The sequence below is a fragment of the Lycium barbarum genome, chromosome 3 (genome assembly GCF_019175385.1).
Source record: "Lycium barbarum isolate Lr01 chromosome 3, ASM1917538v2, whole genome shotgun sequence".
In the NCBI taxonomy this organism is placed as follows: Eukaryota; Viridiplantae; Streptophyta; class Magnoliopsida; order Solanales; family Solanaceae; genus Lycium; species Lycium barbarum.
The window spans coordinates 10078288-10085134 of NC_083339.1; positions in this window are offsets into that span (position 1 = coordinate 10078288).

Genomic DNA, 6847 nt, shown 5'->3' on the forward strand with positions numbered 1-6847 from the left:
GCTCTTCTACTTGAAATATCCTTCCATTATGGAAGAAATATGATTTTGGATACTCATATCCCCCGCCCCATCGTGCTTCGCCGATTGTTGTGCTCGTGTCAACCAAGCCTTCAAGTGCCTATAATGCGCCCTGGGGGCATTGGGTTTGTTGGCATTATAGGCAGCTTTGCTGGCGAAGCGTTCAATAAGAATTTCGACCATCTCGCTTGGTGATGGGAGGTCACCCAAGTTGCGGTGCCACAACCTTCGAACGAGGCGTGCCTTCTCTGATTCAATCAGGGGGCTAATCTGTTCGGCCAAGCGATTTTTTGGTTCTTGAACCTTGGCCAATTCAAGTTGATCCAAGGCTCTTTCGGTCTCGGACCGATCCCCTGGCTCTTCTTCAGCCGCGGGAAGGCTTGGTTCTGTCGAAGAGCTAACACCCCTTCCAGCGTCTCCGCCGTAAAGAGGAATGCCCTCCATTAAAGAAAGGAGCCAATCGAGGGAATCGAGAAATGGAATGATCCAAGCAAAGAAGAAGCCCGAAAAAGAGCAAAAAAGAACATAACCTCCGATACGATAAACAGCTCCGAAAGCCCTAATGATTACCGAAACCAATTTGGAATGGCTAATAAAAGCCAACATGAAGTTTTCTTGAGTTCTTTTACTGTCCGACCAGGTAGCTTGCTCCCACATCCAATCGAGGTAACAAGATTCGAACCTATAGCCCTATGTACCCAAAACAGATGCACTGACCAGACTGCGCTACACCTCGTCTCACCACCCCGAAGCATATAGATCCACCCGATCGATGAACACTCAAACCGAACTCGCCCATCCTTTTGGGCACAGGGATGCGAGAACCAATCCGAGTAATCAACCGCTTTTTTTTGAATCTGCCTCAAGCAAGCCACCCCACCCCTACCGCCAAAAAGCCGTCCGTATAGTGCAGGAGCGCTCACCTTTTTTGGCTTACTCTTTCACTTTCATTTCGAAATCCGGCTCGCTCCCGGCTACGGTTTGGACCTTTCGCCTGCTTAGAAGTGGATTCGAACCACTGACATAAGGAGATGGGTTTGATAATAAAGTGTTCTATTTCTAGGAAGGAAGAAACTATCGGGTAGCTCACTCTCGGCCGGGCTCGAAGCAGAAGGTAGAACGTAATATCTCTTGTTGGTTCAGCTCATCAAGCTATTACAAAAGAGTCCAGCGGAGAAAAAGAAAAAAGTCATTTTAACGGTATTTTCGCTTCCAGTCCGTAATTAGATCTTCAAGCTTAGTGCAGTCCGGATCCATCCTAAACCAAAGAGCGGGGCTAAGCGAGGGGCATAGCGATACATTGTTCATACTCAAGTTGCTCAAATCCAGTAGGAACTAGTAGGAGCTTGCCTTGGAATGCAGTGAGGGAGCCCGGAGCTATTGAATTATTTCATAACCCAAGGAGAAGAATAGGACTCTTTACCAGTATCATAACCTCTCGATGGCAAATGAAACTTAGATCACGATGTGAACCTACTTATGAGTGGAATTTCGTTGACAAGCAAATTCCCCAGAAAAAACGACAAACTAGTCAAAGGACATCCTGCCTTATTCTTCTCCCGTTCGGGACCCCTATATTCTCGGAGATTGCCTGGTCTGAGCTAGAACAGCAGATTCGTGAGCAAGAGCGTATTTCACAGCTGATTCAACAACAGCCATTTTTTCTGGGGAACTTTCATATGAGTCTGTTCTTTCTTTTAATACACTATAAAGGTTCTAAATTGGCTCCTTAATATTCAGGATAATTACATTCTTGAAAATATCAAGGGCTCTACCCTCTTGCATAAAGTCTTACGCTCTTATCGTCAACCTTCGTGGCTTTTTGCTCGTTTGGTCTCGCTATTTCATTCCTGGTTATCTCTTTCAAGCTTCTTTCCATCTTGGGGATTTCTTCTCATTCCGTCCGTTCTGCTAGCTGGTGTCGCCTTCTCTCTTACTTATCTATTCCCATCCATCTTTACCTCTCCTACTCCACTACTTCCCTCCTTCAAGGCGTGATTAATGCGCCTTAAACCTCTCTCTTGAAAAAGAGCATTTTTTAGTGGAGCCTTAGCACGTGAACCCATAGGAACAGGGCCCTTCTTCTTTGCAAAAAAGCTTCGGAATTCTCATCACATCAGTAGGCGCAGAAAGCAAATCTTGGTATTGACTTATTGAAAATCTGAAAGAGATTGCTTAGACAAATCTTTTTGTGTGAGGCCGCTGTTCCCCACTTTTCTTACCTTGTTTTTTGGGCTTCAAATTCTGTGACTCATAAGCCCTCCGTATCTAAAGATAGATGACTAAAGGGCGGGTTCCGCAGTTAACTAAGAAGGCGATCGATTGGCTTGGAGAGGAAAGGAACCCCGGGACTGAAAACTAAAAGGATAGGAATGAATTGAATAAAGTAAGAATATATAGAACCTTGAGCATTTTCTCTTCTCGGCAATGGTTGAGAGTAAAAAAGGGGTATCCGCATAGAAGGATTGCTGGTATACCGGGTAGATGTTTATCTTTTCGACTTCAGCGAAAATGTCCAAAGCACCACCTTCGTCAATTATCTTGATGTCGACAGGAAAGAGGACAGGGTCTTACTTACTTAAAAGTAAAAAAACAAAGGGAAGTTTCCTGTCTTAGTTTCACTTCCTTGAACTGGCTACTACCGCGCAATGTGCCCCTGCTTAGTGGGTCGTTAATTAATAAGTTTTAAAAAGAGGGATGGATTTCGACCTTGCTTTGAGTCTTCAGGCTAGTAAAGCGCTACTTCTAAAACGATCGTTAAGGTCATTCACTCGATTCCCTCGGTGGCTCTGCTACCGATGGATCAAGATATGTGATATGGCGTGATTTTACGCCACAATCGATGCTTTTCGGCTATAAGTTTTACTTGTTTTTAAGCGAGTCAATGTGATTTTATGTAGTTTTTGTCATGTTTCTGGTAATACGAGGTCCCTAGAGCCTAATTGAAAAAACAAGCGAAAAAGAGTAGAAAAAGTTGATCACTGGAAGTAAATCGAGATTTTGGAAATTTTGGGAAAAAATTGTTCTGCGAGATCGCGCAGTGAACACACGCGTTCGCGCCCACGCGCGCTTGGAACTATACGCGTTCGCGCTATCTTCTCACGCGTTCGCGCTGAAGTAAGGCGAGTGGAGCTGACGTCATCCACGCGATTGCGCAGACACATGGCGCGATCACGTTGAAGGAATTTCGGGCCAGACCGAACAGAACTCGAATTTTTACGATTTTTGCTATTCCAGTTCCTATAAAAAGCCAACTAGGGTTTTCTAAAGAGATCTTTGGCAGTTTTCACAAGTTGGAGGCTAGGCTTCCTACAAAAATGTTCTCTCTTCTATTTAATCCTTGTTGATGGAAATCTCTTGGTGACAATTAAGATTGACACTCTTGTTATGCTTATTTATACATTTGCATTGTTCTTAATCAAGTAAGTTTTTGCTATTTTAATTATTCTTGTTCATGAATGTTTCTCAAGGGATTAGCTAACCTTTGAACTCGCCCATTTACTTTGTTTGAAACTCGGAAGAGGAAGAACGGAGTTGGGATAGAATAATTAACATAAATTTGGGGCGTTAACCCTCATCTAATGGAAGTTATCCTAGGAATAGGAAATACCACTTGTAGCCATATTCGGGTGTTCTTAATGCTCCTAATAGCTAGAGGGATCTTCAATTGGGTAGTCTAGTTAATCTTCGGAAGAAGTTAATTTAGAGTCATTATCCGAGGCTAAATAACATAAACTTGCTATTATTTATAATTCGTGAAATAGATTGGATCGTTACTTGAGAAGTAGTTTCCTTTATTCCATTCTTGTTGCCATTGATCAATTTACTTGCTTTCTAGATTATAATTTATATTTCCATATTTTATCAAAACCTTATCAAAAACCACCATTGATGCGTTCGGGCATAGCTATTGTTAGTGATAATTCTTACTCTGCTTAAATCGCCTACATATTGTTCTCTGTGGGATTCGACCCCAACCTTGTTGGGTTACTATATTTGACAAAGTCCGCATTATACCATTAAGAGGTGTAATATGAGCGTATCAATATGCTGCCTGCCTATCATGCCAAAGGCGCTGCTGGTGGATATGTTGTTGATGTCCCGGCTCTGAACCGGGTACTTCAAATGCTAAAGGTACTTCTTATGGTCCTGCTTCAACCACCCTTCTTTCTCTACCATTTTCTTCAAAAACTTAAGCTACTTAGACTGATGTTGGTGATCTCGAAGGGAGATATCTGGACCTGGAGCTACTCGTCTTGATCTTTATTATATTAGGATGTGAGGAAGGGGAAAGAAGGTGATAAGCAAGAAGAGGAAAGAAGAATGTTAAAGAAGTCCCCATAAGTACTTCACTTAGCCTTTCTATAGTCTTTCTTCCCCTCTTCCCTCAAAGCGCGCTCTTTCATCCATGCGCATGGTTCTGACTTTCATTTCCCCCCTCCTCACGTAGGAGCGCATCTTGTTTTCAAAGATAAGTTGTAGATGAGTCGGTTCGATCACCCTACATATCGACGGTTTTTTAATGCCTTATCCTAGGCCCATCTAGTTGATCGAGGGATAGACGAATATAAAGAAGGGATAGAGAATCTTTTATTTGATCTTAATTTGATGTATATGTTACGATGCCTTCATATGAAGGAGAATTGGGGGTACGACAGATAAGAAGAGCGACCCAAAAAGGGAAAGAAGAGTATGAGGGGCAGCGGCTCACCGATAATAAGAAGAACTCACATTCTCGTCCTGACAAATGACCAACCTGTTAAGGCATCTTTCTCAATGACCATCCTCTCCCATTCCAGTTCTTTTCTCTTTTTTTAGGGACAAGTTCATTTTCATTCCCTCGATATGGCCAGGTGTGAAGCAACTTCACGATCCAATGAATTCCCTAAAATCGGATGACACAAGGCGAACTAGAATAGGCTGATTGATCCAGGTAGCGACAGGCTCCAATCGAAAGGAACCGCGCGTACGCTAGAAAGACGTATAGGCAAGCCTTTCTTTATGATCATATGGATCGCTTTTCGTGACTTTTCTTTCCATAGGCATAGATTGCAGTCTAACCAGCTTTCTAACTTTAGGGGACCGAGAATCAGTCTTTTGATCCTCCTCGAGCCTACTCTCGTCTTTCGAATTAAGCTTCCGATTTAGTTGGTGCAGACGCTGAAGGATCAGCTGACACTAGATAGGAAAGGTTTTCGATCGAAGCTCTCGAACCTGTTCCGAAGTCACTTTAGGATTCGGTTTCCGATCCGGTTGATGTTCCGACATCCCGAATCGAGGTGGCTCTAAACTCATATTTGCCTACCTCTCTAGTTACAGAGATATGAGAGGGGCTTAGAAGCCTTAATTCAAGCTAGAAATCTCGCCATATCGATCTAGGTATGTGGTGACAACATAAAGGCTTTTAAGCCTGAGGGGCGGTGAGCGAGGTAGGATAAAATGGTATTTGAACCAGGGCGGGCTGAGGAGGCCCTATGTAGTCTGTCTTTTCATGGGTGGTGGGCAGAGAAAAAAGCCATTCATTAACCCTTTTGGAACTGGAGACGAAGAGTCGTTTAAAGACCTTTTCAAAAACCACTTTGTAGAGGGCGGGTATCACGCTCAATAGAACCAGACTTTGCTATGTCAATAGTCAATAGGAGAGAGAAAGAAAGAGAACAGCAAGAGGAGGCCTTTTTCTTTATATTTCACTATTTCGGAAATCGAATCATCAAGCACTTTAGGCACTTCTGAATATACGCAGAATAGGGCTTCATTCTCCTTATAGGATACCTAGAAAAATGTACCCAGAACAGCCTTGACTCATAAGATATGGCATGCAGGTAGAACCATACCTAGACCTAACGACCTAGATATTTCTGTCACACCCCAATTTCACTAGGGTGTGATAGGCACCCGGCCCCATATCCGGAGCCGAGCGAACCCACAGACCTTTAGGACATACAAAATCTTATTAGGCTTTTAAATCCAATAAAATAAAATACACAGTATGCTCTCAAACATATTCTTTTTCGAAGCTTTCCAAATCAACAGAATTTGTGATCATATAGAATTTAACATATAATACAGAATGACATATCGGCTGATGGAGCCGCTTACACCACTGACATACTATACCCACGACTCTGTCTGCAAAGTCTCTAACATCAATCTAGAAAGCATACATACAAACTCTGACTCGGCAGCGCTCCAGGAGCAAATGGAGCTTGCCAACTCTGCTGGAACATCCTCTATAACAACTTCACATCATCTGGGTGTACCTGCGCGGCATGAAACGCAGCCCCTGAAGAAAGGGGATCAGTACGGAATAGGTACTGAGTATATAAAACATGAGATACAATAAACAGAATCATAATCTGAGCAGGGAGTACAGAAAAGTAAGTGCAATAACCGAAATATCAAAATGCTTACTCACAAAACATAGGGAATGCATGTCATAACATATGCCATATCCGGCCCCATTATGGGACACGGTGAACAGAACGTGGTCGCCACCCCGTCACTGGCGCCACAACACAGCATACTCCAGAGTAGGGAATAGCTCCGTAACATATCATATAATATCAGAATGTGCACATATCAAACATATCAGATGGCCATATCATATCATATTATCATATATCAGAATATGTGTACATGGCACAGCATACTCCACAACCCATGTACATGTATACCTGCCCCCTCACATCGAGGCACGGCGAACGATGCAGTGGAATACGCGTGATAACATATCCTGGCCCGGGCTCAATGAAGGAAACATTGAGGCATCCACGAGTAGAGTAGTGAGAAACTATATGCATCATAAAATATTTAGAAATACCCGATAGAA